Source organism: Cornus florida, unplaced genomic scaffold (assembly GCF_030987335.1).
Source record: "Cornus florida cultivar Cherokee Brave unplaced genomic scaffold, ASM3098733v1 CherokeeBrave_3.0.0_Hap2_Chr05, whole genome shotgun sequence".
Lineage (NCBI taxonomy): Eukaryota > Viridiplantae > Streptophyta > Magnoliopsida > Cornales > Cornaceae > Cornus > Cornus florida.
In genome coordinates this window covers 46,423,340-46,436,179 of record NW_026775575.1, presented here as the reverse complement: position 1 = coordinate 46,436,179, position 12,840 = coordinate 46,423,340, and positions in this window count along the sequence as shown.

Sequence of the window (12,840 nt, the reverse complement as noted above, 5' to 3'; positions counted from 1 at the left end):
GACGCTATCTAATTCTTGTTTCACTTGTGGTTTAAAAAAACTGGATTATTATTTTGTAAAATTGGTTTTATAAAATTGAATAGATATGTGATTGTTTCTGGTGCATTGAAAGATGGTTAATATATTATAATCACAAACTCTTAAGATTTGCAGGATGTAAAAACTAATATTGCTTCTTTTAGGTTGAATGTTAAGAGAAAAAATGTTATTCCTAACTCATTGTATTTTTAGTGTCTATTTTGGATTATAATCAGTCAAAATGAGATTCAAAGATTGGTCAAAGAAGGTTTATTACCTAGTGAGGCAGAGGAGCCTAAACCAACTTGTGAATCCTGTATTGAATGATAGATAACCCTAAGGGCTTTAATTAGTTAAATGAAATAGACATAAAGAATAATTGGAGTCAGTACACACAGACACATGTGGTCTTATGAACATCCAAGCAAGATTACTCAAGTTTTGAATAAATTTATCTGATGCGACACAAGTCTTAAATTTTTGGTATATTCCAAAAGTGTCAAGACTGACGTGGAGCACAGATTATGTAAACTTATCAAAACACTTCGATCTAATCGTGAATATGAGTGTTTCTTGGGATAGTATAAAGACTATATGGTCAATGAGGGTAAAGTGTACTAGTTTTCCGCAATTGACGCTCAATAGATTGAGGTGTCAAATAGGAATAACAGAATTTCGCTTAACATAGTTAGATCTATGAACATTTATGCTACATTATCTCTTTCATTTAAGAGTTTAGCATTAATGATATCGATGCGCATTATGAACTGTATTCCATCTTAGTCTATCTCAAGGATATCTTTTGAGCTGTGATGTTGACTAAATCTTAGTTTGAATCACATGCACATATGGGGTAGTCTTGCACATGTGCGCTTGATATGGACAAGTAAGTTGGAAACAGATTATACGCATGATAGATTTGATAGCTACTCTGAAAGTCACTAGGATGGATTATTTTATGATCTCAATGATAAAAGTTGATTGTTTACACTCACTGTTTATCTACAGGAGAATCATATAATGAATCACATACCTAGTAGCATAATGTTAGAGAATATGGTATGAGTACCAGATGTACCACAAGTGAACACACTTATTATAGAGATTGAGAATAATATATGAATTCCCTATTGATGCGTCAACATCATCTAATACACAGATTTTTGCATCGGTACATTATTGTAGTGGGAGGATTATCATCCAATCCGACAGAATCATGTTTTTAAGTGAGACCGTTATGGACATCCCTGTTAAACATGAGTTGGACCCAGTAAACTACACGGAAGCGTGAACCGATATGGATACAGATGGTTTTGGCAAGTTACTATGAAATCAGAGTTGGAATCTATGTATTCTAATAAAATCTGGGATCTTATAGAACTTTCTAGTAGGGTGATACCTATGGAAGGCAAGTTAATCTACAAAAGGATACCAGAAAATTTTGTAGTAATTAAATCATGAGTGTATAAGGGAATGTCATTATTTTTCGTAATTCTATATATTGATGACATCCTACATCCTACTCATTTATAATGACGTGGAAGTTTTGTCATCAATAAAAAGGTAGTTGTTCAATTACTTTTAAATGAAGGATTATCAAGATGTAAGCTATATTCCTAGGATCAAGCTTTTGCAAGATCAGGTTAAAAGGAAAATAAGCTTATCTTAATAATCCTACATTAATAAAGTTTTGACCAGGTTTGGTATGCATAACTCAAAGAATGAGTTATTGCTTTATTGATATGGATTGCTCTCTCTAGTAAGTAGTTTTCCAAGACTAGCAGAGGAGATTGAGCAAATGAGACTGGAACTATATGCTTTGGCATATGGGAGTCTTATATATGCCATGGTCTATACCGAACAGGACATCCGCTACATTGTAGGGATAGTCAGATGATATCAATCCAATCCTGGACTTGATAACTGGTCTGTTGTGAAAAATATCATTAAGTACCTAAGGAGAATCAATGATATCATACTCATTTATGAATGTGATAATCTGGTCCTAGTCAAGTATGCTAATTCTGATTTTCAATCAAAAGTAGATATTATGAGGTCCATGACTTAGTGTATGTTCACTCAATGGAAGGGAAATCAGTTAATAGATTGTTAAGCAGATTTCAACTGCTGACTTAAACCTGCAGGTGGAGTACATTGCAGCCTTAAAGGTGGCAATGGAAGCCTTTTTGATTTGATCTCACTGATTTAGAAGTTGTGGAGCATACTAGCCTGCCTACCGAGCTATATTGCGACAATAGTGCAGAAGTAGTCCAAACCAATGACCCAAGGTTCCATAGAGAAACAAGATACACTGAGAGGAAGTATCATGTTCTACATGATATTGTCCGGCAAGAAAATGTACTTGTGGCTAGAACATTGCATTGGAACACAACTTTATTGATCCATTAACAAAGGTGTCATTGATCAATAATTTTGATTGTCATCTGGATAACATTGGAGTTAGATGCAATTTGAATTGGCTATGAGGGCAAATGGGAGCTGTTGGGATTTATATGCCCTGGCATAGCAAATTCCTATCTAGATTATAGTGACATATGTTCTTGACGTTTCTGAAATATTTATGCTTTATACAATTGGTGAATTCAATATATTATATTTCGATTCATTATAGAATTGATAGTGTCCACTTGATTACAAGAGATATTTATATATGTATGTAATGGCGATCAATACATGAATATAAATAGTAATCATAAATTGTTCATAGTCGGTAATTATGGATGGACTCATAATTAATTAAGACTTGAACTGGATCCACGTTAGGTTGACATATATATTGCGAGAGCCGTCGTATGCAATTGCTCCCTATCACTGTCATGGCATTTAACTCTTAAGCATGAGAAAAATATAGACTCTCTTATTAATTAATAATTACTTTGATTTGTTCGGCGGATTCTTCGAGATCCTTAGACCGACACTTTGGGTAGTTATGTAATTAATAGTTAGAGGGTTATATTTTCAATATTTGCATCATTGCTACTTGTATTAATTTTGTATTGATTATGGTTGATCACAAAGTAAATTCGAAGGCCTTCGTATGTAAATGATTTATTATATATTTAAATTATTATTTTTATCAAACAAATGTTTTATTGTGATTGAGCCAGAAATAATCAAAGGTACCAAAATAAATATATTAATTAAGTAGTCAGATTGATGGCTTTATTTATCCGATAACTAATTATGTATAGAGGGGTCAAATTGCAACATTGACTTAGAGGTTATTTATTATTTAATTGGAGTTTAATTAATTTCTTTTAGTGGAGTAGAAATTAATTTATGAATTAAATGAATTGGGTTCATGGACCGGGCCAATTATTAATTCATTGTAACCAATAAAATAATAGGCCCAATGGATTCTCACTCATAGCCCAACTTGATATTGGAATCCTATTAGATTTGAGACATGTTAATTAAAGATTGAGAAGGAGTTGTTGTTTCCTTTTCTTTATCTTTATGTTGCCTATAAATATACATGGTCTATGTATATTTTAGGGGTGATTTTTATGAGAAGAAAAAAGGAATATATTTTCTCTCTCTAGAAAATTAGGGTTTATATTCTCATCTAATGGAGGCTCCCACAAGCCTAATTTTCCAAGGTCTTTCATGGAGGCTTATGAGTGATTCCTAAAGGCAAAACAATTACCAAGAAGATGGAGATCCAAGGAGAATGCATCTTGCTAGGGGATCTACAATAAGTGAGAACATTCATTTTAGAGGAAAGATTTAAAGGTTGACTCAGACCTTTGATGTAAGTATTCAATCTGTTAATTGAATGATACATTATGTTTTATTTTTGCATAAAACTTGTCTCTATGTGATGAATCAAGATCTATGAATCAAAATCCCTCAAAAAGTTTTTAAAACTTGCATGTTTCCCAACAAAGGCATGTGCCTATATGCAAATGTTCCAAAGGGACATGTGAATGTGGTTTTCTCTTGATGTTGCGGATCAATTGCCACTTGGTTATAGCCGGAATAACCATCAAGGAAACAGTAGTAGCTTTGGCCGGCTAACCTCTCTAGGATTTGATCAGTGAATGGGAGTGGGAAATGATCCTTCCTAGTGGTATAATTTAGCTTCCGATAGTCAATGCACACACGTCACCCGGTGGTGGTGCGTTGTGGCACGAGCTCACCCGCTGAATTTTCAACAACGGTGAGACCGGATTTCTTGGAACAACTTGAGTGGGGCTTACCCACTTACTATCCGAGATGGAGTAAATGATTCCCGCATCTAATAACTTGATCACTTCTTTCATAACCACTTCCTTTATGTTGGGATTCAACCGGCGCTACACCTCTCTAGAAGGTTTAGCGTCGTCCTCCATATGAATGCGATGCATGCAAATAGAAGGGTCGATTCCTTTCAAATCATCCACTGCCCAGCCAGTAGCTTCTTTGTGCACTTGTAGCACCGCTAAAAGGTTATTTTCTTGGTCCTTTAAAAGGTTTGATGCAATGATGTCTGGAAGAGTTTTGTTTGCTCTAAGAAATACATACTTGAGATGGACTGGGAGCGGCTTTAACTCAAGTTGTGGTGGAGATTTTAAGGAAGGGACCGAAGGAGTAGTGGACAGTTGAGGAAGTGGTTCTCTTGGCATTTTCCAAGGTGGAAAGTCCATGATAGCACCAATGTCAACCAAAGAATTTACTTCTTGGATGGCTTGGTCAATATTAAAGTTTGAGAAGTCGAAGTGAGACATGCAAGTTTCAAGAGGATCTGTACTTAGAATGAAGGGGAGAGAGTCTTCGACCACTTCATCTATCACATCAACAAGAAAACAATCATCCTCATCAGAAGGATGTTGAGTTGCATGGAAGATATGGAGTTTGACTTGCATATTTCCAAAGGCGATGTCCATCACCCCGGTTCGGTAATTAATTAAATCGTTAGACGTAGCTAAGAATGGCCTACCGAGGATTACGGGAATATGCTTCTTTGGATCATGGACCGGTTCCGTGTCAAGAACCACAAAGTCTACCAGGAAGTAGAATTTGTCCACTTTGATTATGACATCTTCAAGAATGCCTCATGGGTGCTTGACCGATCTGTCAGCAAGCTACAAGACCACGGAGGTTGGCTTAAGATCTCCCAACCCAAGTTGTAAGTAAACTGAATATGGGATCAAGTTCACACTAGCTCCTAAGTCAAGGAGGGCCCTCTCTATCTTGTTGTCGCCTATGACACACGAGATAGTTGGGGCGCCCAGATCCTTATACTTTGGAGGAGCACAGTGTTGAATGATTGCACTCACATTTTCAGTTAATCTTATCTTCTTTGGCAAATGATTTTTATAAGTGCACTTCTGAGTGCACAAATCCTTGAGAAATTTTGCATAAGGAGGGATTTGCTTTATAGCATCCAAGAGAGGCAAGTTGATTTTTACTTGCTTGAAGACTTCCCATATGTCTTGAATTTTATATTTTTTGTTCCCAAAATGTGTTGACTCTTGGAGTCGTTGAGGAAACGGAGCCTTAGGCTCATACGAAGTCTCCACATTTGGGTTGACAAGCTTGGAATTTTCAGTGCTAGACTTTGGATTTTCAAGAGTGAACTTTGGATTAGAAGAGAGGAGATTTGGATCGCTGGGAGGAAGAATTTTGACATTGTTTCTTCCATCAACTTTGTTATCCACAACTCGACCACTCTGAAGGGTGGTGATTGCTTGGACTTGTTCATGAGTAGGCCTACTCGGAGGAGGGGCTTCGTCAATCACATGCATCCTTCTAGGATTCTCAAATGGTTGAGCAGGAAGTTTTCCCTTATCTTTTTGAAGAAGTTGGTTCATGAAAGTGGCTATTTGCCCCACTTGATTCTCAAGTTTAGCAATTGACTGAGTATGAGAATGAATCATTTGGAGAGTATGCTACAATGATGTCAAGAGTTGCTTGTTGGATTCCAACATTTGCTTGTTTAGAGATTCCATCATTTGCTTGTTTGCAGCCAAAATCTCATCAGTTAGAAACACAAGAGGTTGATTAGAGACATTTGGATTATAAGGGGGACAGTAACTTGAAGAGGCTTGAAATTGCCTATTTTGAAATTAAGAAAAGGGCTGATTTTGATGCCCTTGATTTTGAAAATTCGAATGTTGTGGGGCGGGTTGCTTCCACAAGAAATTCGGATGATCTCTCCATCCCGGATTATAGGTATTAGAATAAGAATTATTTCCGGGCCTAGAAAACATAGCATTTGCTTGCTCTTGATTGCTACTAGGAAATTGCTCCGATGTGGGGCAATCTTCTGAGAGATGGAAAGGACTAGTGCATGATGCACACACCGTACTAGCTGAATTTTAAGATAAGGAAGGAGAGAGATGTGGTGTTATTAATTGATAGAATTTATGAGCTATGGCATCCACTTAAGAAGACTCTTCCCTCATTGTCTTTGGTTGACAAGGGTCGGTGTTTTTTGTATTGGTTGAGGTTGGAGCACTATGAGAATTATGTTGCAATGAGTTTTCACTCAGATTCTCAAGTAGGGTCCATGCCTCATCCGCACTTTTAGACATGAACATCCCTCCACATGATGAGTCAACCATGAATCTATGGGTGTCGGTTAAACTAACATAAAAAACTTGCACCAGTTGCCATTTTGGAATTAGGTGGTGCGGACATTTCCTAAGGAGATCTTGTAATCTTTCCCAAGTCTCATGGAGTTGTTTCCCATTGCTTTGTGAAAAACAAAGAATGGAACGCCTCATTAGGTTGGTTTTACTCACTGGATAGTACTTTTTTAGAAATTCTTGTTGCAATTGAGCCCATGTAGTGATGGAATTTGCAGCAAGGGAGTTCAACCAATATTTTGCCCTATCTTTTAAAGTAAATGGGAAGAGATGCAAATAGAGAGCATTTTCAGGGAAGCCCCTCAGCTTGATGGTAGAACAAATTTCAAGGAACTCATCAAGGTGCTTATAGGGATCCTTATGTTCCAAGCCATGAAAGGAAGGAAGCATTTGAATTGTACTAGATTTGATTTCATATTGGGCTGCATCGATATTTGGCATCACTATGCAAGAAGGGGAGGAATAAGTTGTAGGGATGAAATGGTCCCTAAGAGTCATAGGAACAACATTTGGAATTTCAGCCCTATTATTATTAATTCTCTCATTCCCGACATTTTCTTCATTATTAGCTATTGGATTAAGCTCAAGATTAACTCCTTTTAAATTTTCAGATTCCCTAAGGTTTTTTCTAAGAGTTCTTTCAAGTGAATTTATATCAATTGGCACTTCAAGAGTAGGTAAGGATAGTAACCTACGGCCCAACATCAACAACATAATTCACAACAAACATAACAATTTATCACCATATCCTCCATATACGATGTTCCCTTTCTCCTCAATTATCAACAAGACAGAAAATAAATGGCCACGACCAGGACCGATGCTTTACAATATAGAGAAATAATAAATAGCCTCGACAAAGGCTTCACAATGTAACTATCTCTAATTTAACCACATGCAAGATATTCACAATTTCTGAAACTAGAATACTGAAAAACTTACCTGGAGTCCTCTAGACTTACGATATTTTCAATTCTCCCTCGGTAAGCCTTGTGTACCTAGAATCTCACAAGAACACTTAAAACACAGATTAATCGAAACCAACAAGAAAATATCCACAAGAACACAATATTCACAATCAAACCAAAGTTAATCTTTGAACCTCGATTACAAAACCGTTTGCAATCCCTGGCAATGGTGCCAAAAATTGATGGGTCTCGTCGACTATCAATAATAATCAACCCTTTGTAATAGCACAAATTATTGTAAAATAGGGCTATTGGACGGGTAAGTCGAACCACTGGGATTGCTAGTTTATGGCAACCAAGGTTGTAAAATCACTTTTAGTATGATGAAAGGGGTATAGAGTTTTGGTTGGTTTGTCACTAGAATTAGGAATTAAAATTACATAAAACAATAATTTGCAAGAAATTTAGAGGAAAGAAATCTAGGTAGAGAGGACTAGTAAAGTGAATTCACTACCTACCCTATAAACATGCTAGAGAATGATTTACTTGGGAGAACAACATATACATATGACCATGGAATACAACAATACAAAATTGCTACATTACCTTTAAGAAATTCATGAAATCAATAGGCAAGAATAACCTATCAAAGTTTTACATGCTTTGACCACCTAAACTAAGATGCAGCCTTAGACATGCCCACTAAGCTAGAGATTATCAAGCCCTTAATCATATGATAAAAGCACATGAAATTAGAAATCAAGAATAGTCTATCAAAGGAAGGCCCTAAGCTATAGACTATCAAACTTCCTAAACATTATGCCATTAAAACCATTCCACAACCTCATTTCCATTGTCACTATAAAAAAACAAGCCATATAATCATTAGAAATTAGAATCTAAGACAAGACAATAGCTTCAACATAATCATTTATAGAGATTAAAATTCATTACATCAAAATGAATGCTCTAGATTGTGAAATAACCACATATACACATTATTTCCCCCAAAATAAATAAAAACTAGAACATGCTTGCTAGAGAGGGCTTCATCACCTTCCTAGATGGGGAGTTAGTTGCCCATGGATGTAATAGAGGAAGGAGAAATGATCATCAACCCCACCATTTTTGCACCTCAAGGCCACAAAACACACAATCCTCTTGCTTACAATACTTCTCTATCTAAAATTTACAAAAATGAGATATGAGATAATACAAGCCTCAAGCCCCTTATCTAGCCAAAAACATCATTATTTTCCCTCTATTTTCGTGGCTCAACAACCCTAGGAGAAATCAGGACAACACAAATGGGTCAAGGGGACAGCATTGGAAGAAATAATGTAGCCCATGCACCTATGTCTGCAGATCGGCGGGCGCCCACCCCTTTACAAGGACTCTGGCACTTTTGGTGGGCGCCCGCAGGTTCTGGGCAGGCGCCCGCGGGTTCGATGACATTCTAGATGTGAAAACAACTTAAAGTCAATACTAGCTGCTAGGCCGAGTGCTATATGGATCGATGACATCTATACGACTGTAGAGTAGATCTCATCAAAGTCAATACATTTTCGCTGACCGAACCCTTTGACAACCAATCTAGCTTTGTACCGTGGCTGTGAAGAGAACTCATTTGGCTTCTTCCTGTAAATCCACTTGTTTTCCAAAGCTCTTTTTCCTTTAGGTTGCTTTACTAACTCAAAGGTGTGGTTATCATGCAATGACTGCATCTCATCTTGCATGGCCTCAACCCACTCTGTCTTGTATTCATCTTCTATTGCTTCTACAAAACACTGGGGCTCTCCCCCGTCAGTCAATAACACATACTGCTCTACTGAATACCAAGTGGAAGGACGTCGGTCTCTCGGAGACTTCCTGGATGGAATCTCTGGTGGAATCTCTGGCGCTGTCAACTGCTCATCAGTCTTAACATCTCCCTGAACTTGTAGGGGAACATCCACATCACCTATACACTGGTGGTCATCCTGAACATCATTCTCAACCTGAGATGGCAGATTCTTCAGAGGAGCTGGATCTACATCAGTCAAGATATCACCTTGCTGAGACATAGATTTCCCTGCTTTCTCAATATCCTGAATCGTCTGATCTTCTACAAACACGACATCTCTGCTTCTCACAAATTTCTTCTCAACTGGATCATAAAGCTTATATCCAAACTCATCTTAGCCATAGCTAAGGAATATACACTGTCGCGTTTTCATATCAAGTTTGGACCTTTCATCTTTTGGAATATGCACAAATGCTTTGCACCCAAAAACACGCAGATGATTATAAGAGACATCCTTACCTGTCCAAACTTGGTCTGGCACATCAAACTGTAGAGGAACACAGGGTGTAAGATTCAACACATGAATAACTGTGCTCAATGCTTCCCCCCAAAAGGATTTTGGCAATTGGGCTTGTGAAAGCAAACATCTCACTCTCTCAACCAGTGTCCTGTTTATCCTTTCTGCTACGCCATTCAACTGAGGAGTTTTCGGAGTTGTCTTTTGATGCCGGATACCCTACTGTCTACAATACTCATCAAAAGGACCAGAATACTCTCCACTGTTATCAGTACGAATGCATCTCAGTTTCTTCTCAGTCTGTCTCTCAACTAGGGCTTGCAATTGCTTGAACACTGCTAACACTTGGTCTTTTGAATTCAAGGTATATACCCACAACTTCCTTGAATGATCATCTATGAAGGTCACAAAGTATCTGGAGCCACCAAGTGTTCTCATCTTCATAGGGCCACACACATCTGAATGTACCAAATCCAGTATCTCTGACTTTCTCGAATGAGGGGAATTCTTAAAGGAGACTCTGCTCTACTTCCCTGACAAACAATGAGTACACCTTTTCAGAAGTGTACTTTTCAGTCCACATAGTGAACTTTTCTTTCCTAGTAGAGCTAATCCTTTCTCACTCATGTGAGCCAGTCTCTTGTGCCACAACTCTGCTATATCATTATCCTCCATCGCATTAACAATGTCGTTGGAGATCTTTGCTTGTAGACCGTACAGTGCAGAGTGCTTTATGGCTCGAGCCACAACCATAGCACCCCTAGTGAGCTTACACTGACCATCACTGAAAGTGCTGCAATACCCTTCATCATCAAGTTTACCTGCAGAAATCAAATTCAAACGAATGTCAGGAACATGTTTCACATATCTGAGAACTAACTTCGTGCCATTATTCGTCTTCAGATACACATCCCCGATTCTAATGGCTTTAACCAAGCCATCGTTGCCCATCTTTACTATTCCAAAATCACCAGATTTATAAGATGTAAAGAAATCCTTCTAAGATGTAGCATGAATTGAGGCACCACTATCAATCACCCAACTGGTCTCATGGTATGCAACATTTATCGTCTCATCATCATAAACAATGAGGAAGTCTACAGGAGTGGTGGTAGCAACTCTATCATCACCATCTTTGTCATCTCCATTCTTAGTTCCTTTCCCTTTCTCATTCTTGTTTTCTTTCTTCAATTGCCTGCAATATTTCTTGATGTGTCCCTTTTTCCCGCAATAATGACACTCAACATTTGCAAACTTGTTGAACTTGCTTCTGCTGTTATCTCTGTTCTTTGGACCTCTGCTCTTACTTCTCCCCCTCTTTTCTGTAACCAAGATTTTTGACTGTGAAGAGGATCCCTGTGTTTTTCTTCTCATCTCTTCATTTAGCAAACAACTCTTAGCCATATCCATTGTGATTACACCTTCTGGAGCGGAGTTAGACAATGAAATTCTGAGCGTCTCCCACGAGTCTGGTAATGAACCAAGCAACCATAACCCTTGTATCTCATCATCAAACTTAATACCCATTCCAACCAGCTGATTAATAATTCCTTGGAATGTATTCAAGTGATCAGATAAACAAAGCCATCATTTGCTTAATCAAAAACAATTTATTATTTCCAGTCTTTCTAGCATATAGCTGTTCAAGCTTACTTCATAGAGAACGTGCATTTATCTCTCCACTAATATGGTTCAAAACATTATCATCTACCCACTGCCTCATATACCCACACACCTGTCGATGTAACAAAGTCCATTCCACAACAGTCTTGTTTTCTGATTTTTCAGCACTAAACACCGGTAGGTAATAATCTTTCACATAAAGAAGATCCTCCATTTTTCCTTTCCATATGTGATAATTTGAACAATTAAGATTAATCATTCTACTCGTATTTGTTTCTATAACTCAAACTGCCAACCTGACAATCTGTCAACCTGGCTCTGATACCACTTTGTTGGGAGAGATGACAATAAACAAATACAGCGGAATAATTCTTCTTCCTATAAGCAAGTAAATATAGTATATCTCTACTTTTATATGTGCTGAAAATAATAGAAAAGAAAATCAATCACACAAAGCCACAAGAACACAAGCAATTTTTTATGTGGAAAACTTCCCCAGTGTGAGGAAGAAAAACCACGGGACCTAGTACAGTTAAAAACTCCACTATCAACCAAATAATGGGTACACAAAGTTTTCTCTAATCGCAATTAGAGGCTACAAAACATCTCATCAAGATAGCAACAATCTTGGCAAAAACCAAAGAGAATTGGAGAGAAAAATACCAAAACCCGAGTACTGTTCACGGGCACGAATCACTGTTCCTGAGCTCAAAATCTGATCTCCATCATTCAGATTTTAACTCATTGAGTCGTGAACCTCTCTTCCAAATTTCAGCTTGATCGGACCACGGACGAAGCGGGATCGGGTGTTTGATGAAATCTGGGCAGAACAGAAAAAAACCAAAACCCGGTTACTGTTCATGGGTACGATTCACTGTTCCTAAGCTTAAAATCCGATCTCTACCGTTCAGATTTTAACTCATTGAGTCATGAACCTCTCCTCCAAATTTCAGCTCGATTGGACCACGGACGAAGCAGGATCGGATGTTTGATGAAATCTGGGCAGAATAGAAAAAAAAGCTAGGGCTGATCTCTCTCTCTTTTTATTCTGACTTCCTTAGGGTTATTTACCCTAAAGCTGAGTTTTGAGCTTTAATAAAATCCACTTGAACTTTCCTTCATATAGAAGGAAATAAACCCAACAGCCCCATGTATGGTCTCTACAAAACTAAGGCATCTTCCTTCAAAATCAAGTGAACAACTCCACCAACCCATCACCTACACGTTTTGTCCTTCATGGATAAGCACGATCAGAATGGTCAATTCAGTCCCCCTCTGCAGTACAAGTGAACCTTATAAACAGCTGTGATAACGAGAGAAATTTAATCAATGGACCATAGACGATCGTGCCAGCTTTAAAATGTAGAGTAGTACATGAGATGCACCAAAATATATATATAT